The sequence below is a fragment of the Tursiops truncatus genome, chromosome 11 (genome assembly GCF_011762595.2).
Source record: "Tursiops truncatus isolate mTurTru1 chromosome 11, mTurTru1.mat.Y, whole genome shotgun sequence".
Taxonomy (NCBI): Eukaryota; Metazoa; Chordata; class Mammalia; order Artiodactyla; family Delphinidae; genus Tursiops; species Tursiops truncatus.
This window is the reverse complement of record NC_047044.1, coordinates 65,293,970-65,321,075: the sequence shown is the minus strand read 5'-3', so window position 1 is coordinate 65,321,075 and position 27,106 is coordinate 65,293,970. Positions and strand designations below refer to the sequence as shown.

Below are 27,106 nucleotides of genomic sequence, written 5' to 3'. Positions count from 1 at the left end.
AAAATAATGCCATTTGCAGCAACATGGATGGACAAAGAGATTTTCCTACTGAGTGAAGTTTGTCATACTGAGTGAAGTCAGACATTGAAAGACAAATATCATATATTGCCTGTATGTGGAATCTAAAAAAATGGTACAAATAAACTTATTTACACAACAGGAATAGAGTCACAGTTGTAGAAAACAAACATGTTTACCAAGGGGGAAAGAGGGGAGAGATAAATTGGGAGATTGGGTATACACACTACTATATATAAAATAGATAACTAATAAGGACCTCCTGTATAGCACAGGGAACTCTACTCGATACTCTGTAATGACCTATATGGGAAAAGAATCTAAGAAAGAGTGTGTGTGTGTATATGTATATATATATATATATATACACACATATATATAACTGATTCACTTTGCTGTACAGAAGAAACTAACACAACATTGTAAAACAACTATACTCCAATAATAATAAATTAAAGAAATAATAAAATGGGCAGAAAACCTGAAGAGACACCTCACCAAAAAAGATATATAGGTGGCAAATAAGCATATGAGATGTTCAACATCACATGCCATTAGGGAATTGCAACTTAAAACAACAATGAGATACCAGTACACATCTATTAGAATGGCCTAAATTCAAAGTATTGAAAACACTAAATGCTGACAAGGATGTAGAGCAATAGAAATTCTCATTCACTGCTGGTGGGAATGCAAAACGGTACCTCCACTTTGGAAGATAATTTGGCAGTTTTTTTAAAAAAACTAAACATGCTCTTACCATATGATCTAGCAGTCGCCTCCTTGGTATTTATCCCAAGGACCTGAAAACTTATGTCTACACAAAGACCTGCATGCAGATGCTTATAGCAACTTTATTCATTATTGCCAAAACTTGGAAACAACTGATGCCCTTTAGTAGGTAAAGGATAAATAAACTACGGTACATCCAGACAGTGGAATATTCAGCACTAAAAAGAAATGAACTATCAGGTAATGAAAAGCATGGAGGAAACTTTGACACATATTACTAAGTGAAAGAAGTGATAAGAAAACTATAAAGACAGTAAAAGGATCAGTGGTTGTCATGGATTAAGGAAAATGGAAGGATAAATAGACAGAGCATAGGGAATTTTTAAGGCAGAACAACACTCTGTATGATACTGTAATGGTGGGTACATGTTATTATACTATCGTCATAACGCATTGAATGTACAACACCAAGAGTAAACCCTGATATAAACTATGGAGTTTGCATGATAATGATGAGTTAACATAGTTTCATTGATTGTAACAAATGTACCACTGTGATGAGGGATGTTCATAGTGGGAGAGTCTTTGCATGTGTGGGAGCAGAGGCTATGTGGGAATTCTGCACTTTCTGCTCAATTTTACTGTAACCTAAATCTGCTTTAAAAATGTGTTTAAAAAAACTATATACCTAAAAATATAGCTATTTTTCTCTCACACACATTTCTTGTCTTCTCTTTTCTTATTTTTTTCCTGGCATTCCTTCTAGTTAGATATTGGACTTCTTAGCTTATCCTTTTAATTTTGTTCCCTTTTTTTTCACTTGCCCATGTTTTTTGTCTTTTTGTTCTACTTTCTGGGAAATTTCTTCAATACACTCCAAACTTCCTATTGATTTTTTTCCTGCTATAGTATTTAAAAATTTCCATGATGTTTTTCTTGTTCTGAGTTTTCCTTCCTCCTCTCCTCTACCTCCCAGCCCCAGATTCTCTTTCTTAATTCATGGTTGTACTATCTCCTTTTAAGTTTATGTCTTATGTATACAGTTTTATTTTTGTGTTTATCCTCTTTGCTGAAATGTGTTGGGTTCCATTGAGTTCTAGTTTTTAAGGCATGTTTGTTTTTCATGGGGGAAGCCTTCCTCCTATGTGTAGAGATTTTTCTCTTCATTCATGTTAAGAACGAGGCACTTCAAAGTTGGCGGGAACTAAGTGCATGACATCACTGCAGGATGATAGGGCTGAGAGTTAGTTTTTCTATTAGTTGGCCCACAAATATTAGTACCTGTGGCTTTTTAAGCATCTAGGTTTGTTTAGTCTTTGTTTCTCCATGGAAGGATTTTTCAATTTGTTGTCTTGTTTGTATCAGCTTAGCTGCCAGTGTTCTGGGGCTTGGGGTGGGAGGGGATCTCACCTTTTCATTTAAACTTTCAAACCCCCATTTTCAATATCTTGTATCATCTCTGGCTTCTCTTCTAACCTCTGCCAGGCTGGGCAATCACATGTCTAGGAGGTTCTCTGGTTCCTTTTCTCCAGAGAATGAATCCTCTGTGTCTATGTGGTAGGAAGGGATAGACCCTTTGTTACTGTTCAGGGTTCTTGGCCTTCCTTAGTCAATAGAGACCAAACAGGAAATTCGGGCAAACCTTTATTGGGGCCCCTGCTGCAGCAGGGGGCAGTGAAAACAAGTAACAGGTTCCCTTTCTCTCTCCCTGATGGGGGGCGAGCTGGTTCCATATATGGGGTGAGGGGAGGGGTGTGTCCAGGGGTTGGGCCAGAGGGGTGTGTTGGGTGGTTTGCCCACCCCTCTGGTGGTGGTGTGTGCAGGGGGCATGCGCAGTACCCTGCGTTTTCTCCTGACGCCCTATTGTTGCTCTCAGCTCTTCAGAAGTGGCGGTTGGGCTCTTTTTGGTCTTTTTGTAACTTGTCCATAATTTGCCCCAGCTGTGCATGCACCCAGTTATTTTTAGTCCCTTATAGTTTCTTTGTATTTTGTTGCTCGAGGAGACACTTGAGGAGACATTTGTCATTTGTCCAGGTGCAAGCACTGCAGCAAAGGGTCCCAGGTCCTAGCTTGTCTCACCTTGGCTATGCCCAATGGGCCCTCGGTGTCTACCCCTAATACAGTTCCATGTTTCGCCTCTACTTCCTGTGAATCCCTTTGGGAGGATTCTAGAATGAGTTTTCTTGTAGCTTGATAAAATTTCCAGCTGTAGGCACTTAGTTTCAGCTTTTTTCTGTTCTACTAAGACAGTTACTATTCCTTCATGTAATTTCCATCTTGAAAAAAATGATTTTGCTTACTCTTCAGGTCTCTTTGTAATTTTTCCCTTTATGTTGAGAGCTGAAGAGGATGAACATATGGTTTCAATCCACCATGTTCAACCATGGGTAATATGCTTTTGAATAATTTTTTTAATGTCAAGAGAAAATGCTCAGCATGTAAAAAAATTAGGAGACTAAACTGTGAAATGAAACATACAAAAGTTTATCCCTAGGTTGTGAAATTATTGGTAATAATTTATTATTTTCTTTAAAAAATCATTTCTGACTTTGCCAAATTTTCTGTAATAATCATACAACCCTTTCACAATCAAATAATTTTAAAAAATATGTTTAAAAATTCATACTGATGCTTATATTGCCTCAACAAGGGCAGCTTTGATTGCAGTGAATATTAGTGATCTGGAGAAGAAAGAAGTGTTCATTTTCTCCATATTAAATATTAAAGCTTCAATAAAAAAATTAAATGTAGGCAGGGGAGAAACAAGCTATAATCTTCCTGGTAAAGGGTGAATTTTCTCATCACTACCAGTGTAAATTCAGTTCCTATAGATAATGGTTAGCCATATATACTTTAAGATTATATAACTGGTATGTACTAAGGATTTAATATAAGGATATATTGCATGCAACATGGTTACTCTAATATTAGAAGGTGCTTCTAAGCGTCTGCCTATAATCTGTCAGAATATTCCAGAATGTGTTCTATGAAATATCAACTCCAACTGATTGTCTGCAAAGAAATAAGTTTGCAGATTGCTACATATTATTTCGCTTTCTAGGAGAAACAATTCACATTAGGGAACTGAAGCCTTTGAGGATACTGCAGTAAAGAAACTTGGTTAATTTTATTGGTTTAACTTCGTTTGGTTACGAGTTTTTGAAACTTAATTTGACCATGGAACTATTTTTTCACAAAATCCTTCCATGTGATACTGATCATTATCATCATCACTGTTACCATTGTTACTTAAATTTAAATTTCCAGTTTTTGATTTCTTTCAAGTCATAATCATGTTCTTTGGGCAGAGAGGTTATGGGGCCATACCTGCTTTTGTGGTCTGGTAGAGTCAAATCCTTCAATTTATTTGCACATAGAGTACAATAAAATGAACTGTCCTGGGTATCCCCTGCATTGCTTTAGGAGGAAAATATTTTACTGTTTTGTTGGGGAAAGGGGGTAGAATAATTTTCTTGTTTTGTTTGTTTTGTTTTTGGGTAAGGATCAGGAGTCATGGTTCCCAGATTTTTTTCCAGTAGCCGTGGCATTTTGTAAAGCCTGGAGCATCTTGTCGGGGGGGGAGTATATTTGCTAAAATATATCTGTAGGTGCTGGTTATTGTCAAATTGTACAGCTGGAGCCCTGTGATATGAAGGTTTATTGTCTAATTTTCAAGCAAACACAATTTTAATGAAAGTAATCATTTGGGGATTTTCTTTACCACATTTGTTTTTTATGTCTAGACTCTTTATGAAAGGAAATGGGAAAAATAATTTGGGAATCTAAAATAAATCAAACTTTATCTGTTGATATTGTTAAACTGACTATCTGTGCATATACAATAAAATAAATTGCTTGGAAATAATCAGTTCTTTTAAAACAATTTTTCAAAGCCTCCCACTCTAGTCTTTCCACAATGGGAGGGCTCTGGTCTTATGGGAAAGATTTAGAGTAGAGACATGGGTTCTAGTCCCAGCCTTGCCACTAAACAGCTCCAAGATATTATTATTAGTGCTATGAATAGCAACTTTTATTGAGGGCTTTATATATTTTAGTTATTGTGCTACAGGCTCTGTGCGCATGGGTTCTTTTAATTTTCACTATACCCCGTCGGAGAGTTGGACTAAATAACTCCTTGTCCCCTTTCTAGGCTTAAATGATCCAAGAAGATATGTCTCTGCTGCAAGACCTTAGTTCCACTGGGGTGGGGGTGTGTGTGGTGGGGGGTGAGGAGTTAGGAAGTGAATCTTATCTTCACTAAAAGGGATGAATAGACAAGTTCTTGGGAGCCTGAGATGGAACTCAGAACCATTTTCTAGTCTAAACCAGTGTATAATCTAATCTAATATATATTATCACCAGATGTCTTCAGTTGGTTTTTCTGGTGGCCCAAGCATCTGATACCCAAACATAGCATTGTTTTCTTGGATCATAGTCTGTTTAAGTTGGGCAGGGGGAGGTGGCTTGCATTGACTTGACCATTAAGGACAATGGACAGCCATTCTTCCAGAACTACCAAAATTATTGTGGCTCCTTGAAAAAAATAAATCTTTCAGCTTTTTAAATAGGGCTCCTGTGTTTGACCATTTCACCATCAACTGTACCAGGCAAGTGGCATCGTGTATCCCCATCACTGTAACTCCACCATCTGATATTTGTAAAGTGTCTTGGGGTTTTAAATTCATCTCCTCACCCATGACCTCATTTGATTTCTGTTCCTCAGTATTATACCATATTGTTACATGTCTGGAAGATAAGAACTTCTAGAATATTACTTTTACTGTCTGAGTACAGGGCTGAGCCACCATCCAGCGGACTCAAGGAGGGAAGATAAAATCCAGAGACTTATTCTCATTTCTGACTCAGTGGACTGAAAGCCTGCACTGCGCCTTGGCCAGATGATTTCTAATTGACTTCTCTGCTTTGGTAGTATGGCCTTGGTCCAAGGGGCCGTTCTGGCTTGGAGATGGCGTGGCGGGCAGAATCCTATTTATCTGTTTTTAACACAAGTATTCCAATGTACAGAAATTTGGGTGTGTGTCTCTTCCGTATAGATTATGCCCTCTTTTGATGTACAGGTTTAGTGGAATGCATCATCCATCCTTTATCTTCTTAAAAATGTGTCTCACAAAACACTCAGGGAGCTTTCAAAATTCCTAGGAAACTGAGCTGGATGTTTATTGAACTCTGTCACTCTTCTGAGCTCATCTTTCTTACTGTTTACCCTTTAAATTGTTATCTGCTGAGAGACAGTTGGGAGGTAGTTTTTCTCTGCTCAGTTCTTATTAGGGTTTTAGTGATTCTATTCCCCCTTCCTCCTTTAGGAAATAAATACATGTTAAATAGTTCACCAGATAAGAATAAAATTTGATTTAAATGCTAACAAAATTAATTAGCGTTTAAATCAAATCTGCTGAGTTGAAATGTTTTTGTGGGCAAAGCCTCCCCTATCTTTTAAATGTGGAGCCTTATTTAAAAAAAAAAACAACTGAAAGATTTATTTTTTCAAGCAACCTCAATAATATGGTAATTCTAGAAGAATGGCTGTCCATTTAGTTTCAGGCAAACTGATTTCCTAGGGCCCCAGATCACACGGCCAAGAGTTTACAGAGATTCTGGTGCCTCTAACAATTATGAACAGGCAACTCCTACACAAAATGCCACAGTGTGGGTGTGGGGACTGTGCAAGAGACTCTGACCAGTCTAAAATTCCACAATTAGAGATTTATTATTTTGGCTCAAGATTTTGTCACCTGGAAAATTATAAAAAAAAACCCGTGTGAGGGTTGACATGGTCAGCCTTATGAGTTTTTCAAAACCTTTCCAGAGAGCAGGTTTTGATATTGCTGGCTGGGACGAAACTGGACATCTAGGGTTGGAGAGAGGATTGACAGTGTCAGGGAGATGGTGGCTGGGGGAAGGGAAGCCTAAGAAGGGGCAGCTGGTGATGGGGGAAGGGTGGAAGAAGGCAAAAGATGAATTTTGCCCATTTTGTTCATTTATTTGTTCAACAAATATTTATTGGGAATCTATTTTGTTGATTGAGAAGCACTTTTTTAAGGACTGGGGAAGAAAAAAAATCACACCCTGTGGGAGTCTAGGTGTGTGGGGAGGAGACAGGCAGCCACGTCAGCATGTAGTGACAGCAGAGTATAGGAAGTGTCATAAGATAGGTGGGCACACAGCACGGTGGGGTCCCAGAGGAAGGATGTATGGCGGGAGGGATGACAGAGGGCCATCTCAGAGACACGGATGTTTGAATTTGGTTTTAAAAGGCAAAGAGACATGTTTGCCTGGAGGACTAGAGAGGATGGACCCTGTATGCTGAGAGGTAGCCTGGGCAAAGGGCACACAGGTGGGGAAAGGCTTGCTAGGTGAGACATTCCATGAGGCTGGAAACCAGGAGGTGCATGGGAGTGGCTGGGTAAGTGGGATAAACTCAAGCTGGAGCAGTGTGGCAGACCTTCATCTTTCTTAGGGAACTTGAACTCGATTCTGTAAGTTATGGGGAGGTTCTGACGGAGTAAAGGGCCTGGCCAAATCTGCATCATTGAGGTATAGCTCTGACCACCTTGAAGTGGATGGATTCGTGGCCAGGGATGCAGAGAGACTGAGGACAGGAGAGCAGTGCAGTTTTGACCATATCATGCTTCTGGCACATCCTACAGCTCCTACAGCTCTGAAAATGGGAACAAAATGCATAAAGTCTGTGTCTCTGCAGCCTGCAGCTATATGCAAACCTCAAGCAATTGTTTGCTCATGCCTGAGTTCCAAGTGTTTTTGAAGGAATATAACTCAAAACCTCACAAGGCCAGGAAGACCTAATAGCATAAGACGATGCAATTATTTAAACCTTGGATGAGATATATAGGCTTATGCACACGTGTTCTTGTTTTTATATTTGTACCAAACATTTTCAGGTTGTTTTTAGCCCATCTGAACAGTCCATCGATACAAGAACTAACAAGAAGATGAAATTTTGTGAAATGCAACTGAAAAGTAAATGTAATCCTAAGGCTTAATGTTGGCGTTTTTCAAAGGACTCTTTCAAACCTACCACATGAAAGGCTTCAACTTTTAGCAAAACCTTGGTCTTGATATAAAACATGCTTTTTAGATGCAGGTTCAAAAATATGATGTTCCAAACCAAAAGGCACACTCTGATTTGAAGTCCCGCTCTCCTCAGAAGGAGGACAAATCCTGCCGAAGCCAGGAGCTCTTACTGTCAATCCCCACCCTCATCTGGAATGTTTCTGTGCTCAGACTCAGTGAGCTTTGAACCCGTGGACCAGTGCTCCTGTGGTCATTATACTATGTCAAGGGTAGGAGGCAGATTATGAGAAAATAAATGTTCAAAAGGGAGCAACCTTGCAGAAATAAGAAGAGGGAGGCAAGTCAGATCCTTTTGCTTTGATTGTGATATAGAGTCACAACAGGTGCTGGGACTTATGTCAAAATTATAAATAGAATGGAGATTCTCATGAGAGTAGCAGAGTGACGCCAGGGTAAGAATTAAGATGAGGTTATGGAGACTTACTTGATCTCCAATGGCATCTTTTCATGGGGCCTTTCCTGATTCCCCAGCTACACTTTCCTCTCCTGCTTTGCTTATAATTTATTTCAGGCAATGATTTCCTCTCTTTTGCACCAGAGTTTTGTATTAGGTTTAGCCTGACTACTGCATTGCATTTACCCATGTATTTGTCCCTCTTTTGTCTGAGATGGTATTTAAGTTGGAGCTACAGGGTAAGCCCCTTTGAGGACAGGACAGGTGTGCTACTCATGCTGGTTTCCTGATAGTCCAGGGCCTTATACGTAGTAGGTGCTTTACACAGAATGCTTGAAGAGAACTTGGTTTCTGATAGGTTTGACTTCCTGCCACTCACAGCATATGACCCGAGGCAAGGAGTTTAACCCCACTAAACGCCAGATTTCTCACTGGGTTCTGCTATTAAATGAAATAATGTATTTTTAAAGCCCCAGTACCTAGCACATAGTATGAACTTAATAATTTCTTATGATTATTATGTGTCTGTAGCTTCAAGATTACAATAAACTGTGAGACCAATTTTATTTACACCTATAAGTGGGTTACCTTACTTTTACAAAATGGGACCAAAATACTCTGCCTGACAGAAGTAACAACACAGTAGATAGAGTGGGTGTTCAAGAGACTCAAAAGTCAAGGTTATATGTCCTACACAGAGAAGTGATGGAAGAGGGAAAAGAGTTTTAGACAAACTGACAAGTGCACTGGAGTCACACGGGGCTCCAACTTAGACTGTTTGTGATGAAAACAATACGGCCTGTTTGTATTTTTCAAAGGACTTGCCCATTTCACAAAGTCTCATTATTTGGTGGCTGACAAGATCGGAATGCTCTAGGTAATATCTATAATGTAGCTGGCACACAGGCGATTTCCTTGGTGCCCTTGCTTGCTAGAAACAAGGGCATTCTCAGTTTGGGCCCCTTCTTCCCTGGGCAACTTCAGATAGAATCTACTTTTCTTCTTATCAACCCCAACCCTTCCTCAGAAAGTAAGAAACACAGAGGGATTAAGTATGTGGGCTCTGAGACGATTTGGGGTCCCCTGACATCTGAGACTGAAATTATATATTCAGTTTTTCATTTGGATTTCACACAACCCTGTGAGGTAGGTGGGTAGGTATTACTTTCCCCCCTATCCAGGAGGGGAAACTGAGGCTCAAGGAGGTGAAGTAATTTTTGTAAGACCACATGGCTCATGTGTGGAAAGGTTGGGATTTGAACTCACTTCCATAGCTAGCTCATAACTGCTATGGAACACTGCCTCCCTGGCCGAGCCAATCACCAGCTGGTCGGTATTGACCAAGCAGTTAGATCTCCCAGGAGGGGAGCGGCACTGCTACAAGTCAACACGATGTCCCACAGGCCCACAACACAGCCAGACCAAAGTCCCACCCAAGGAAAGCTGGTTAATGACGACCGTCAGCAGTCACATGCCTGATTTTGTAAACGCCGAAGCCCATCAGCCCCATTCCTACCCTCATCTCCTGGTAAACGTGGGTATAGTAGGGCTTCATGGGGATCCAAACATTCTTAATGAGACTTCGAAGCGTCTTGACGCAGGACCAACGGCTCAGGCAGCCCCAACTCACAGCTGACGACTCGAGATCTCCCAGCGCTTCTGCCTTCTCATTTGCTGTTGTGAGAATAAGTTTAGATAACATTTATATATACCAGTGTTTGCATCTACCAATGGGCAGCTCTTGAGATTTGGGTGAGAGTTTTGAAGAGCGTGATTTTAGGTGGTCAAGTGCTGACCATGCTTCCTTATGGCCTCAAGGATCGCAGAACCACAGGGGCTGTGCAGTGAGAGAGAGCAAACGCGCATCTAGCAGCAAGGCCGGTGCTCAGTACATGTTTGCTGAATGACTTGTTTGAACCTCTATGTTAGTCGTTTGCGATGCAGGATGCCGTAAAGTACACAGGTCCTCACATCAGGAAGGAGCTAGACAAGTAAACAGAAATTAAAACAGTATAATATGTGAGTGAAGAGTCAAGAAGAATTCTTGGAAGAGAACTCTGGGCACTGAGTCTTAGAGGACATGTGGGAATCTGTCATGTGAAGAGAGGAACGTGTGCCAGGAAGAGTAATGTTCAAAGGCACTTGGACGCCAGGGCCCTTTGAAGAAGTACAGATTTTTCTGGGAAGAAGGCATGTGTGGTGAGTGGGGAGTGAGCGGTGGGATATGGCCCCAGGCCTTGAAGGCTGTGCTGGGGAGTTGGGATTGCATCCACAAGGCAATGCGTGGAGCCCCTGAAAGGCCTTAATTAGGGAAGTGTCGTGAGCACATTTTTATTTTAGAAAATTCATACCATTGGGAAATGCACAGAAGGGGTAGAACAGGAAGAGGGTGGATATACAGATAGAGTTACAAGGTTATAATGGCAGAAAAGAAGTCGAGTTATTACAGCAGGGATGGGAAGGAGGAAATGGCTTTCAACTGTACTTAGAAGGTAGAATTTATTGGACATAAGGTCAGGTTAGCTAAGAAAAAAAAGGGACCTGTCTTATTTGAGCAACTACATACATGGCGGTTTCATTAATAATATTGGCTCCCATTTATTGAGTACTTATCATGTACCTGGCGTATTGCTAAGTGCTTTGTGTGCATTCTTCCATTTCATTCTCGTATCAGTCTGCAAAGTGATTATTATATTCATTGCATGGCTGAGGAAGGTGAGGCTCAGAGCAATTAAGAGCCTCGCGATATGTCATGTGAACTAAGTGGTGGAATTGGGATTCGAACCCAGGTGTGTGACCATGGGCTCCCAAGCCTATGCCATCAGTCACCGGGGCATGCACAGACACTTCCTGTGCCAAGGAACTGCAGAAAGAGAAGGTCTGGAGAGGGAAGGGAGGAGATGCTGATCACACAGTGCAAGCATGTTCCCGCATAAATCCAACCCCGAAAGTTCTATGCTGAGTTTTGCCTGCTTGGAAGCAGCATAGCTCTTCACTGGGGGTGTTGGTCGGTGTGGGTAGAAGAAGGAACCAAGAAGGTGGTCCTTACAAGCATCCTGCTGACATCATGGTGTCTCTCCTCCCTCCTGTAGAGTAGCTGTTGATACGGGAGAGAGAACGAGCGGGATTCTTGAGGTCAGTGTCCCCAGCTTTAGAGGGGATGAGGGGACCCAGCATCTGAAACTACAGGCAGGGAAACCCAGGGATCCAGGGAGGTAGACACAGCTTAAGGACATTACCCCCACAGCCTTCCTTTAAATACTGAACTCACAGCAAGTAAATGGGCTTAAATAAATATTGGTGGAAGTGATGCAAATCATATCATGAAGAGCTGTTAGTTCTCCTGGCAATCGGCATCTAAGTCAACCCCAGAATGGGTGTGAATCTTTGAGTAAGGCAGGCATGAGTGCAGAGGCTCCAAGAGGACGCATCCCCTGCCCATGCCCTCTCAAAATGCAGCTCTTTATTCTAAAGAGGGGCCCTCTTAAAGCGTGATTATTCTCCCTAAAGAAGCATCAGCCTCTTGGGTCTGTCTTGTGAACACATTTTTGAGGGTGGGGCAGGAGAGAATGCAGTGCCTGTCAGCAGGGAGAGGAAACAAGCTTGGCTTGGAAATGCAGGAAAATACAAACTAACTAATTAGGGTTAACCATTATGCTATTTTTATGTAATTCAGCACAGGTTACTCAGTAAATTAGGGGCAAATAGAAATTTCTTTCACGAATTTGGTCATCAGTCTTTGCCACCATTCAGGCCAGCTAGAGAAAGAGAGGAAGAAGCTCTATCTGGAGTGATGCCTTCTCAGTGTTGTTCTAAGCTCACAGTTATTCCTTTGGGAGGGTTATTGATAAATCTACCGATGAGACTCCAGCATCTCTGAAGGTAGACTACAGTGAAATGGACATGCTAGTCCTTTTGCTCTCTCACCTTTTGGCACTTGTTTGTGTGGGTTGAGAGGTGTTGGATAGGATGTGGAATGCAAGAGTGTCAAGAATGAATGGGCATTGCCCAAGAAGATGAATCAGTTGACTGTTTAAGAACCACCATCTACATGGAAGTAAAAATAACTCTGGGGCAGGAAACCTTATTATGTATATGGTAATTATTGTCCGGGGCATGAAATGACAAGAATGTGTGCTATGTCTATTTGGCTACTGACTTCCCCATTCCTGGCCCCCAGGGACCCCCAGGAGAAGTCTTCTCTTCCCTTGCCAAAGTACCAAAGGTTTCTGCTTCAAGAATGGTGGGGGAGGGGGAGGGGTCCATCCACCTTGGTGCTTTACTAATTATCTTCCTTCACCCACATACCCGCAGGCCAGTCACCCCTCTCTCGCCAATATGAGGAGATAGGCAGAGTCTGCGTCTTTTGTTGGTATTTCCAGGAGCTGGGACATAAGGAAAGGGGCAATGATATTATCAACATCAGGCCAAATTTGTCTCTTCTCCCTCTCCCTCAATTCTTTTTAATTGCAGAAAGTATTTATTTAAAAATCTAGTAAATGTGATACAAATTATACATCCAACAACATCTATAAAAAGAGTCATCAGAAAATCAATATTTCTGTTCGAAGTTTACAGAGATTAATAGAGCTCCTTTTCTTAAGAGTTCTATTTCTTTAAACTAGGCAGCAGTCATTATGGATAAGAAAGCCATGACCACAAGAGCAGTATTAAAGTTTAAGTAATCTTCCACTGCTCTTGTTTATGTCTTCATCATCAGCTGAGCTTTCCATTTCTTCAAAGGCCTGTACCTGGCTGGTAACTTTCAATCATCAAATCAAAGTCCTTTGTTGGAATTGTTTCTTTGGTGTCATGCAAGATAGGCAGTAATTTGATCAGTCCAGTCCTTTCCATAATTAGAACAAGAGCACATCTTCCTGAAGTATGTGCTCGTACCGTGGTCTGAAGTCACACAAAAGCAAATGCACAAAGCCCTCATGTTGTGTGGCCCTAAAATACCAGCACTTTTAAATCAATCAATCAATCTGTTTATTTATTTACTAACCTCCAGCAGTTTCTCCACCACCCCAGAGCTAGCCATTTATAGCTCTGCTCTTTTTTTTTTTAAATAAACATATATTTTTCGCTGTGCTGGGTCTTCGCTGCTGCGCACGGGCTTTCTCTGGTTGCGGTGAGCTTCTCTTCGTTGTGGTGCACGGGCTTCTCATTGCGGTGGCTTCTCTTGTTGCGGAGCGTGGGTTTTAGGCGCGTGGGCTTCAGTAGTTGTGGCTCGTGGGCTCTAGAGCACAGTCTCAGGAGTTGTGGCGTACGGGCTTAGTTGCTCCGCGGCATGTGGGATCTTCCCGGACCAGGGATCGAACCCATGTCCCCCGCATTGGCAGGCGGATTCTTAACCACTGCGCCACCAGGGAAGTCCTCTGCTCTATGTTTGACTTATCTGCTGATGATAATGAATGCAAGTCAGAGCATTTCACTTTAAATACATTATTTCTCTGTTCAATGGGTGTGGTGAGGATACCCACTCACAGGAGACTTATTCTAAACCTTCTTGGGTTCGTCAAACACTTAAATGCCTTCAGGATTCCCTATTCATATTATTTACATACCTGTAGAGCTTTAGGCATATGATCACCTGGGTGTAATGTGGCATGAAAGCCTCATGGGATTGCTGAGATTGTAGGTACTGTGACCCTTATTTTAAAGAAGGGGTAACATGTGTGGTGGGTGCATTTATCTGAAGGTCTTTTGTGGGGCAGAGAAAATAATGCTACGCTCCGACTCTCAGGGGAGACTCATACTGCTTCAAATGTCTTTCTCTTTCCGCTGTCTTCTGGTGGTCTCCCCGTCCTGGTCTCTTTCCTCTCCATGGTCCTCCACACAGAGTTAGAATCAAGTTCCTTGACCTCTTTATCGTGTTTCTCCGTATCTTCTAGTTTATAAGATTCAGACATCTCAGCTTACCCTCCCTGACAACTGTCCCTGTGTCATGTGTCACAGCAGCCTTGTTTTACATTAGTCCCTCTGGTCCCTATCTTTGCATTTGCTGAATTAAGAGTCTTGTCACTGTCCTTGGCAACTTCTTTCTCCTCCTGGCCAACACAAGCCCATCCTGTCTTCTGAAATACTCATGAAAACTCCCCTTATCCAGGCAATATTCTTGGGGGATTGATTTCACCTATTTCTAAACACCCTTCACCACATATAATTATGTAAATAGTTGAGAAGTGTTTATCTAATTTTGCAACGATATAAAGAGAAAAATTTTAAGACACGTCCATAACCCTACCACTAATACAACTTTGTAAATCAACTATACTTCACTAAAAATAAAATAATCTCACTGTAAAAGATAAATAAATAAATAAAATCTAGGTCATCTTGGGCAAACAGCTTAGCCTTCATCTAAAAGGGGTGTGTCCACTGCTTGTTCAGAACGTTCTAATTTATTTAAGGGAGGAAGAGAGGGGTGAGGGGAATGAAAGGTGATCTGCTGCTCTGACCTGTGCGAAGGCACTTATGTGATAATGGGATGGCGGTGGAGCCCTGGCCCCCAGTTCATTTTCATATGGCTTCCTGACAGCCAATCACCAATTGTTTAGCTTGACCACTCCCCTTCCTGAGAAAGGTTCCCCTTAAAGCCGACAACTAACATTTTCCTGACCAGTTTAGGAGGATCAGATTGGAGTTTTCCACTAAGAAATGGCTGCGTACCCACATATTCTGGTATATTCTCTGTCCTAAAGTACTAACTTGTCCTTTTAGAGTAAGCTCTTTCCTCCCATTTACAAAATGAGGAATAATCACTGCACTCTCTGTATTTCATGGACCCAGCAGATAACGTTTGCTGAGAAGAAAGGTGCTTTTAATAATTCTCATGTTACTTTGGTTTCAGCTGTTTACATATCCTAACGACTATATGCAATTTTCCACGTTCTCAATTTTCTGTCTAGTGATAAAACTTTTGTTCTCCAGCACCTCTGGACGGCAGCTGCCCAAAAGTCTCCTGTTTTGTCTTGTAAGCTTATCAAGCTTATCAAAGGTTAGTTGTGTTTGCAGTAATTCTCTATTTTAATAGGGGCTTCTGATATTTGAGGTTCAAAGAATAGCTTCTGCGCTAATTCTCACGTCAAATGAGGAGGCTCATTTCCAATGCTTGCTTAATCTTTATCCCCAAAAGAATATTTCCACCATAAAAAAGTCAAAAGGCATTCTCCTCACCAGCTTGCCCGCACATGTCTGCTTTGCTTCGTTCTCTTTTTCTTCTGCTCTTCAAATCTTCTGGCATAACTGAAGCCTGGGAAGCAGCATCATTTGAGATGAAAAGTTTGAAGTCGTCAACACACCTTCTGAAGATGCATTTCTAGTATCAAAATTATGTAGAGATGGAATGGGGTCAGTTCCCATCTGGTTTTTCCACCTTACATTAGTCTATAGTTTAGACTAATTGACACCATTTCCCGTTGCATTGTATCAAATTTTAGGAGAATTGTTTCCCTCAGGGTAGACTTTCTATCAAATCCCTGTATAGCTTACTCTGCAACGATAATGGGAGAAGACATTTTGCTAAAGTGTGAGCAACTGACCTCTTGTTTTTGAAAAGTAATTGTGAAGTCACCTCTTTTCTTAATCCCAGTAGATCAATTTTCTGATTGAAAAGAATTGAAAACTTTGTTTTGCTTTTTTTTTTTGAAAATATGACTACCATCAGGAGTTACCAAGTGTAATTTATTCTTTATATATGAAAGATAAAGTCACTAGAAGAACATGTGAGGGGGCAGAGAGATAGATTTCAAACATGCTGCCTAAATAAAAAACCAGTTTTCAACATGTTTCAGGGGACCAATTGTATGAACGAGAGGCGGTGCATCATGGTGGATAAGAGCATAGACTGGGTTTGAATCCTGGCTCTACTTACTGGCTGTGTGACAGCAGGTGAGGTATTTAATCCCTCCGTGCCTCAGTTTCCTCATCTGTAGAATGGGGAGAAGACCCCCTACCGCTACTAATACCTACCTCAGAAGGTTATTGTGATGATTAAATGAGTTAATATTTATAAAGTGCTTAGAATAGTACCTTAGCGCATAGTAAATGTGATGTTTCAGCTGCTGCTATCACCACAGATGTAGGATTTTATATTATAAAGACCGAAAGAACTTTTCTGTAAACATGGCCTAGGGCCTTCTTCCAGGGGAGATCCTTTAGGTCTAGACTTCCTATTTTACAGTTTTAAATTGATACCAACATTTCTTCTGTTTCACTAAATGGAGAATCAGTTCTACCCTGAAATCTCAATTCTAATCATTATCTGAAAGTCTTCACTGACAAACAGCACACTATTTGGGAAAGTATTTTTCAAGAATCACTTGATGATTGAAGTTGACTGATAAAAAAATTAGAGAACAAACAGGAACATTTGATAGTGAAAATACAGTGTTTTCAGGATCATGGTGAGTCTGTGTCGTAGTTCTATATGTAACAGTTTGTAATTCTCTGTGTGCGTGGTTATTTAAGCAAACCTTGCTTTCCTAATTAGACCTGAAACTCCATGAGGATAGGGACTATGTTTTGCTTACCATTCAATTCCAGCACCCATTGCTTGACACGTAGTAGGCATTCAAAGGTAGTTGTCAAAAGTAGTTGAATGCATGGCTTGGTAATAAAAAATGATCCTTTGGAAGTCATCTTGTTATACAATAGCCTCTTAAGAAGTTGATATGTAGCTAATAGGGTTATTCATACCCTTACTATTTCTATTAAGAAAGTATAAGTGTGACAGAACAAGAGCAACAGAGAGATTCATTAACTTAGCAAAGAGGCAGGTTTGAGGGTCAGCCTCTAGTCTTCTGAGTCCTAGTCTGGGTGCGTTTCTGGTAAGATGAAAACGACTTACAAAATCAAGAAATTCTGCCTGCTTTTTCTCTTTAATATTGTCCTTTCTTCTCCTCTGCAGTAGTTCCGTGGCTTGCGTCTCTAGATGCCGAAAGAGGAAAGGAGAGAATCTTCAGACACTTGGTTAGTACTGTCCTGCTGGAAGAAAGTGGACATCAAAGAACAGACTAGCTACATACTCATGATTCAGAGCCTTGCCTCTGAGCGGCCAGGTCCTGGTGACAGTTTCTGACATTCTGGTAAAGTTAGTGTGTGCTGCTGGCCCCCAGGCAGGTGTCCTGAACATCAAAAGGTTAGTATCGGCAATGGCAATTTTAAATGAATGTGACATCTTGCTGAAAAATTACCGCATATGCAAATGGATGACTTTGTATTTAGCTCCTGAAAATACTGTACATAGAAAGACATTCTTAACCATCTGGAAACAATTTTGAGGAAATTAAAGTTTTGGAGCTCAACCCAATGATTTCCTCTTATCTTTGTTATTGTTATTATTATTTCCCCGTTGCCTTGCCGTCAAATCAGATCCTAAAGCTTGTTTCCTATAAAATAGCTCCCAACAAATCTGTAAGTCAGACTCTTTGCCCTCTGTCCTCTTTGACTTTCAGACATTCCTCTGGTTTTGCTCTAAGTTACGTGTACATATCACAGACCTAAATGTTCTTGCTTTTTTGCTACTCTTAGCACATGTGGAGATGATTTAGTTCCTGAAAGAGGATGTTTGGGACACCTACTTTTTACAAAATCCAAATCCTATGGAATCAGACAGAGGTTTTTCTGTCTCCTTAAATTGTAAACCAGAAGCAAAATCAAACTAAATTAAAAAAAATCAAATTATGCCATTGGAATAATGTTCTGTATCAAGGGCGTGAGAATTTAAGGTTAGGTAATTTACAGTTATTACTATTATGCCACACACAACTCTATCCAGTTTGGTTACATCAGATGGAGTTGTAATTGTCTTTTGGACTTGTTGGCTCTCTTGTTTCATTTCAGCCTCCATGCTAGATTAAAATTCCATAAAACCATGATTAACTAAAATGCTTGAGGAATGAGGACTTGTGTTTCACTTAATTTTCTGGTTAGCTGTTAGCTGAAGTTTAACGAGAAAAACTCTTGGCTTTAATCCTTGTTGAAAAACTTTCTAAAATTATTTCATTTCCTTGAATTAAAAGGATAGCACAGTGGAAAAGTCTGTCACTGGTACTTTGGAACATTGCAAGTTTCTAGGGATCATTTTCTGGCTGTTATAAAATGCTACAGATGGAGGGTTGAAAGGTTGAAATGAATATGGAAACTAGACCCCTGAGGTCGAACAGCCAGTTACCTCTATGTTTTGAAAGTAGACAATAAACTAGTAATTATTGAGCACCTATTACTTGCCAGGCCTTAGACTCTCCCCTTCAGGAGCCCAACATTCTGGTGGAGAGAGAGATGTGTCTACAGATAAATACTATACAATGTAATAAGTGCTTAAGAAGGAATGAGGTAAGTGCTATTGTAGCTCAGAGCAGGGAACAGCCAATGACCTGAGGAAGTCAAAGACCTCACCTGGTGGAGGGTGATGGTCTGGGTCTTGACACATGCATGGGAGCTAAGTAGAGATGAGAAGGTAAGATGTCCTTAGCACAGGGAACAGACTGACCCGGTGTGTCTATCTGTCTGTGTGCCAGCTCGGGAGAGACTGTTGGCAGACGTGTCTGGACAACAGGCTAGGGCAGACTCTAAAGGGTCATTTATACAGAGTTCAAGTGCTAGTTTGGATGCAATATTTAACAAAGGAGTTTAAAAATCTGATGTGTTTTCCAGAAAGATTGCTCCAGCAATGGTGGGAAGGAAGCATGGGAAAGAGGAAGAGACTATTTTGATTCACTAGTTAATATTTCAAAAAACCTTTTACTGTTTTGTTGACCTGAATCATAGTTTGTAATATTATTTTACCGTTAAGTGGGAGAACATTTCAGTTTTCTTCTCTCTTTTAGGTGCTGTATTATTATTATCTTCACTTTGAATATTGGGAAACTAAGGCACAATGGGCTTGTGACTTCCCCAAGGTTCTGAATGGAATCCATTGAGAAACTGACCGAAAGCCAGGTCTCGAAGTTTCTTCCAGCAATCGCTAGACCACACTCCCCAATATTACAGCATATTTATGATATAATTAACTTTCAGAAAGCCATATGGCTTTTGTTACAAAGACTAAAGGAATGTGCTTTTCGTAACGAATGGCATATGGCCTCCAATAGCTCTTTGCTTGCATATTTTAACAAAATGAACACATACAGAGATTAGATGCCTCAGGTCAGTTAGCAGACTGAGGTTGATTTCCTTCTGCTCTCTCTAATTAAACTGCATTTTGGACATGTATCAAGGGGTTTTTTGGCAGCCTGTGAGTGTAAATGTACATAACGTGGCTCAGATGATCCTTTTCTCCTATGGCTTTGCCCCTTTAAAGAGTTGGCGCTGGTCTCATTCACAGTGGAGCGTGCAGCTCACAGAAACAGGCCATTTCCCATGAAGCTGCATCCTTGCAGAATGGTGGGAAAATCCGCTGACTTAAATGATGAAGTAGACAGAAGGAGCAAATACATGGGTACCCCTGAGTTGAAAGTTGACATTTAGCTTTGGTCACTTAAGTGATGTAGTGCTGATTGGGTACAGGATAGTTGCTCACATGCTGAACTAATTCAGTAGCAGTTAAGCGTGAGGGCTCACACTTGATCTCTTAGAGTTACTCGGGAACCTTTCTATTTTGAGTAACATGCCTTAAAGTTCTGCTCTCTTAGTTCACACTGTGTCTCCTCCTTTTACTGATTTAGCAGGTTTTCTGATGCAGTCTGAGAATGAATTCCTTGCAACTTTCATATTATCATATTACAATATTCATCACTGATTATTTGTGTTCAAGGTCAATGACATTATCTCATTGGAATTCCCTGGACTCTGAATTCATAACATAGTCCAAAATGCTCTTGTCTGTGATGGGAAAATTGCAGCACAATTACTGTAAGTCAGTTGATTCAAAGGATCTGGGTTTCAAATTTAGCTACTCATTATATCGGCAAATCACTTGCATTTTTTAATGCTTGTGTTTATATTACACTAATAATAAAAGTTTTTTGTTAGTTAAGTGGAAGTATATCAACTTTAAGAGGAAAATTAAAATATGCATGTTTCTTCAGTAACTAAAGTAAAAAGTAAAAATACATTTTAGTTGATATTGAAATAGTTAAATCCTCCTATTCAAAGTGTAATTTTCTAAAACCAAAACCACATAATTTAGGATAATTATTAATGTAGAATAAACCAAATGTTTTAAATAATAAATTAAACTTTTAGTCTGTCTTTTTCTCATCTAAAAATGACATTCAAATCCTGTTCATACAAAAAAACAAAATGTTTGTTAACTTGGATTCTAATTCACCTTCTATTTACTATAATCTATATTCCTTTTTTGGACAAGTCATAGCTTCTCCTTTCATAAAATAATATCTTCCATTATGTTATAATTACAAAGTGTGGACTCATAGGATCAATGAATCATAGGGCTGGATGAAATAAGCCTTCAGCAATCATCTCTGCCTCTAAGGCACCTCTAAACCATGAGTCAAAAAACAAGGTGAGTAAGAGACTCCTTTAGCCAGAAACATGGTTTTGGCTAGATAACAAAAAAAAGTAAACCTGGGAATTCTTTTCTTCTTTAGCAAAAATACTTCTTCCTTCCTTTTTTTTTTTTAAAGTGAAACTCACCCCAAACTGATACTGTTAGAATAATAACCCCTCCTAAAAACCTGTTGTGTATAAAAGTGTGAAGCAAGTTAGACTCACTTCATATTTGAGAATTGGATTCTAGGATCTATAAGACTCCAGATAAATAGTTTTGAGAATGAAAGATTCTGCCCTCATCTACTGAAGCATCTTTTATTACCTGACTGCAAAATATAAAAACAGTATGTAAGGCTAACACGGAGCAGAAGAGATGAGGATGAGTAGAGGACAATTTAAAACACCACAGGGCTTCCCTGGTGGTGCAGTGGTTGAGAGTCCGCCTGCCGATGCAGCGGCCACAGGTTCGTGCCCTTGTCCAAGAGGAACCCACATGCCGCAGAGCGGCTGGGCCCGTGAGCCATGGCCCCTGAGCCTGCGCGTCTGGAGCCTGTGCTCCGCAGCAGGAGAGGCCGCGTCAGTGAGAGGCCAGCGTACCTGCAAAAAAAAACCAAAAAACAAAACACCACAAAGCTTGCTGTTATGATTGTTTTATTATTATTTTAGCTGTTATTATTGTTTTAGCCATTTTTCTTGAATAAACGTTATTCCGATTAAAAAAAAAAAACAGTATGTTAGTACAAGATTTGTCAACAGATCAAATGCTACGTCATCTATAGAAAGCCAAAACACTATTTGGAAGACAAAGGCATTAGGGTAACATTTATGTACTAACAAAAGTCAATTGGAAGTCAGAATAAAATGTTCTTTTCTTAAATGTTATAATTCACTCAGGTTAAGAGCATTCTCAACTTGCTTATAGGTCTTGTACAACTTGGAGATAGTTGTATTCGAGGATATGCTTCCAAACACTGAGACAATAGGCCTCACTGTGTGTAGTCAGGGCAAAATTTCAAGCAGACTTAATCCCCTGGCTGTTTATACGATGGTCCTTTCAGAACTGAACAAATGTGGACGCAAAAAGAGAGAGCTGGCTCCCTAAAATTACCTTGAGTATTTGGGTTAATTTGAATTTCATATTCTAAGGAACTTATGATATTCAAAGACACAAACAACTTGTTTCTCCAGAGTTTCAAATCCTGCACCAAATTATTTTAACAAACAAATATGGTTACAATGTAAATGGGGGACATGGCCGAGACCAAACACAACTGCCTTTAAAGGGAGGTGGATTCTCTAACTCAAAGATCTGTCTTGTTCTGCTGGGCACCATATTGGGTCTGAATATTCTAAGGTGGTCTTAGAACTAATTTTGAGGTTGGACGTGCAGAGAGCTGAACCGGAGTTGGAGAGACATATGAAAGGAGGGGTAGAGGTGGAGAAATGGAAGGTGAGAGAGGAGAGCAGCCAGGGAGAGGATGTGGTGCTGGGAAACCACGGATAAAGGCAGTGAGTGAAAATCCCGAGTGGCGAGGTGCCTGAAGGATTCTTAAGAACAAGAATTCTTAATATTGAATGAAATTGTTTCTGTTTCTGCGATTGTAAATGATTCCGACTCCTCAAGTTTTAGTAAAGTCTGTCTTAAGCATCCATGCGTTGAGGACTTCCTTTTGTTTTTGGATTGAAAATTATGGGAAAGACCTCATGCCATTTTTTTGAGGCTGGAGAATTTAATTCCTAACCGATGACCCCTGGGTTTGCTCCCTTCATCCCAGATGGGGGCCTGGATAAGGCTTTGCTGATTGTCACAGTTGAGGTGCCAGGACCGCATTTGGCGGAATAGGGTCAGCATGAACAGGAAAAGCCATAAATGAGCACATTACCCTGAAGCAGGCATTTAGAGCCAGGGAAGCCCTTCCCTGTCCCCCAACCCCTCCACCCCGCCCGCAAATGTCTAGAACTTTTGAAGTGATCTTTGGTTTCCCACAACCCATGGGATGGATGTTTGAATCAGGGAGAGAGTAGATGCCAGCTGATACTTGGGTTATATCCATACAATCTGAAAATACAATAATTTATTAAGGGTGGAATTAGGGGTGGAAAATTTTAATCTCTAGGGCTTCACTTTTTGTCCTAAGGTTCATTGTCAGCAGCCCATGATGCTGTTGGCATTTTCTTCTACAAACATACCAGGGATTTAACATATTTTGATTTTTAAAGTCAAGTCCAAGCTAGTCAACTATGTGTCTGGTAAACTAAAAGATATTGTTTGAAATCGTGGCAACCGTTCTGAAATTATTTTGTGCATTTGCGTTTATTGGAAGTGTAATTATAGGTTGCCTCTCTCTGTAGCATTCCCCATGGCACACAGAGGAATTTGTTTGTATGTGGAAATCTTTATAGGAAGTAGCATTGTTGTGTGAGGCTGGTAAACTGGTACCTACATGTTTGAAGATGCCCACATTCTTGTAGTTTATCATCACTTATGAATAATGGCCCTGGGCTATAGTGAAAAAAGTATCCATGATCCATTGCTTGAACTTCTCGTTTAAAAGGGCAAATTTCACATATGTCTAAAATGAAGATGACCTATCTACATACCTTCATTATGTTCTGCTCCATTATTAGTGGCAAGATATGCACATTTATAAATGGACGAGAAAGAGAGAAAGACAAAGAAAATAAAAGATGTTTTAAGATACAGCTTGCCTAATTTCTTTAATTGGAGAGTCTCTCATGTTCTGTTTTTAACGGATATGTCTTACAGTGCCACATCTTGATGTTCTGATAGGGTCTTCAGGGAAATTTTATTTTGTGGAACAACTCCTAGGTGGCATATCTTGATATTTGAGAACCTTCCAGAAAACAATGAAGTGTACTAACAGAACAAGTGCCTTGACTAGTTTTCTGCATTTAGCCATAACTATGCTATTCTCACAGTTGTGGGAAAGCCTGAGGGCCAAGTCCTTGTCTGGCTTTGAATCTAGTCCAGTCCTGACATGCTGTGAAGCTTCAGGGCAAAGTTTAATTTTCCCAAGACACAGTGAGCCCACTGTGTAGTGATACAAAACTATATTTCTGCTTTAAAAAAGATGACACAGTCAAACTGATTTTATGGAAATCTGAAATGAAAGCCAAATATTAGGTGATTTTAATCCAAATAAAATATAATCCATAAAAACCTGAAGATTGTTATTATATTTGGAAACATTGTATCTTCCATTGCTTCTCAAGGTGAATCTATGACCACTCAGACCACATAAAATCACCCTGTTGGAGAGTCTGGAGACCACCTCACTATGTGGTTTCCAACATCCCAAGTATGTTCTCAAAAATCTCTTCTTGTCTGTGTTCTCCAGCCTTTATTCACAGAGGGCAGTGTGTCTGTGTGCATTATATGAGCATTCTTGTTTCTACCAGCTTATTATTTATTTTTCCCAAACTCTTGCCATTCACAAAATAGCAAGTGTACCACGTACAAATTCATTTAATCATTGACGAAAATGGAAATGAGGGCACGGCAAAGAGAATTCTATAGCATGGTTCTGGTGCCCACACTGCAGGGTGACATGGGTCTGTTAATCATCGCTCTGTGGGTGCGGTTGTTTAACCAGTTTAAAAATTATTTATTTAACAAATATTTATTGAGTGCTCCCTCTGAGCCAGGCTTCATGCTGGGTGGTAGAAATTAGAAATGATACTGTCCCTGACCTCAAGCACCTCAACGGGAGAAAGACATGGAAATGAAGAGCTGTTGTGAAGTGTGATGAAGCCAGAAGGCTCTGTGAGGCAAGGGACTTAAAATCCTGCCTGGGATTTTCTGAAAAAATAAACTGAACAGAGTAAGACATTTTTTGAATTGTTCAAAATGTATTCAATTTATTCCACTAATTTTAGAAACATTTCATCAAATTACCAAGAAAATTCTATCTGAATTTTGATTATAATTGCATTAAACCTTTAAATTTATAAATTGAATATTCTTATCTAGAGCCATGATATATCTCTCATTTAATTCCCACATATTTTTAAAAGGTGATTTTTAGATATTTTGGTTTTTGTTGCTCTTGAGTTAGGACTTTTTCCATACCTTATACATGGTTTTTGTGGGTTTCCAAGAGAGCTATGTGTCTTGACTTATTGTTTCTAATAGTTTTTCAGGTGATTCTATTAGTGTTTTCTAAATCAAAAGTCTTTTGTGAATAGTATATTGATAATGATAATTTAATCCCTTCTTTTTTTTTTTTGAAGAATATATTGTTTTATTTTATTTTGCCTTATGGAAAAACATCATTGCCGGAGGTTATATGAAAACTAAAAAATAACAGGTTATATAAAATCTTAAATATTTAGAGTCAACACAATAAATACATTTTTCTTATGAATTCTTACTAATCCCCTCTTTTAAAACCTCCTATTTGGTTGTGTATTTCATCAAATTCTAGATTTGTTTGAACACTGTAACATGACTTTAATCACATCCACTTGCATTTCAAACAAATGCAAATGCACCTACAGTGCAGCTTCCCAGCTGACTTAAATTTCAGCAGGAAGTAGAAACCGGAAGTATTGCACCTACTCATATCCCACAGAAATGAAACTTTATCTCTTTTCCCAAGACATGCTCATTGCCTAATGATATCATGGATGCTGTTGCCAGCTTACTTTTAAAAAATATGTAAGAAACATAATTGGAAAAATTTTTAAATTATTGAAATTAAGAATGGAAATAAAAGTGAGAAAAATGGAATGTAAAAATATGGAGGGACTCTTCCATGAGACTAGTTTATGACAGAGATGATTCAATTTATGAATGCTTCATCAGGGATATATATGGGTGTTAGCAGAGTTAAGTAACCTTGGTTAACAGGTATAGTATGTGGTCAGTTCCTATTGTATATTCTTTACCTCTCTACCCCTATTTCCTGAAACAGGAATTGCCATAGTGGCAGCAGGAAGCATCCTCATTTTAGTTTTTCAAACACGGAAGGAATACGTACACAGTTGCATTTTAGAAAGGTCACTCTGATGACATGGTGAAGGATGGATAGAGGTAGACAGGACTGACAAAAAGACACTAGTTGTGGACTAAAGTAATATTGGAAAATACGAAAAAGTGAGGTAGATCTGTGAGTGTGAGGAGACAGAATCAGTTTTTCATGATGAATTAGATGCAGTGTTGAGTAGAGGAGAATCAAGGAGAGATGGCAGGGTTTTTGACTGGGTGACTGAGAGGACTGTTTTGCTTTATTGGGAATAGAAGAAGAAAAGCAGATACAGCAAAGAAGACGATGAGTTCAATTGTGGGCATTGAGTAGAGATGGTAGCTAATACGTGGATTTGGCATTCAAGACAGAAGGCAAATCTACCATGCTTTCCATCCAGTCTCAATTTCTTCTCTGGGGCCCAGGAAATGATAAAATACATTGGGTAAGGATTATGGCAAGAACATAAACAGAATACAATAAATGACTTGTGTACATGCTCATGTGAAACTCTTCCAAAGAAATTTTTGTTTTTTCTAACTGTGGTAAAATATACATAACATAAAATTGACCATTTTAACTGTTTTTAAGCGTACAGTTCAGTGGCATTAAATACATTGACACTGTTGTACAAACATTGCTGCCATCCATCTTCAAAACTTTTTTATTCCCAAACTGAAACTCTGTACCCATTAAAAGCACCTCCATATTTCCTTTTCCCCCAGCCCCTGGCACCATTCGACTTTCTGTCACTCTGAATTTGACTACTCTGGGTACCTCATATAAGTGGAATCATACAGTATTTGTCCTTTTGTACCTGGTTTATTTCGCTAGTCATAATGTCTCCAAGTCTCATCCATGATGTAGCATTTTCAGAATTTCCTTCCTTCTTCAGGCTGAATGATATTCCGTTATATGTATACACCACATTTTTTTAATCCATTTATCTGTTGATGGGCATTTGGATTGCTTCCACCTTCCACCATTATTCACCTGACTATTGTGAGTCATGGTGCTGTAAACGTGGATGTACCAATATCTTTTTGAGGCTTTGTTTTCAGTTCTTTTGGGTATACACCCAGAAGTAGAATTGCTGGATCCAATTAATTTCTTGAGGCACTCCTATACTGTGTTCCACAGCAAATGTACCATTTTACATTCCCACCAGCAATGCATAAGCGTTCCAATTTCTCCACATTTTCACCAACACTTGCTATTTTCTGTTTTAAAGTTTTAAAAAATAATAGCCTTCCTAAGGGGTATGAAGTGCTAGCTCATTGTGATTTTGGTTTGCATTTCCCTAATAATTAGTAATGTTGAGCATCATTTCATGTACTTTTTGGCCATTTGTGTATCTTCTTCGGAGAAATATCTTTTCAAGTCCTTTGTCAATTTTTAAATCGGGTTG

The 27,106-nt window shown here is 39.8% G+C and overlaps 1 long non-coding RNA gene across 4 annotated transcripts in view; it reads left to right on the top strand.

Moving 5' to 3' along the window:
- LOC141275886 (uncharacterized) overlaps positions 1-27,106 on the top strand; it is an 80,780-nt gene that overhangs the window by 15,175 nt on the left and 38,499 nt on the right. Inside the window, exons 2-4 of one of the 4 annotated variants that reach the window (XR_012324433.1) lie at positions 15,191-15,257; positions 16,054-16,150; positions 17,169-17,626. This is a non-coding gene — a long non-coding RNA (uncharacterized lncRNA). Of the gene's footprint in view, positions 1-15,190; positions 15,258-16,053; positions 16,151-17,168; positions 17,627-27,106 lie in introns of those variants that run through there. The other 3 variants (XR_012324435.1, XR_012324432.1, XR_012324434.1) reach the window with 3 other exon arrangements.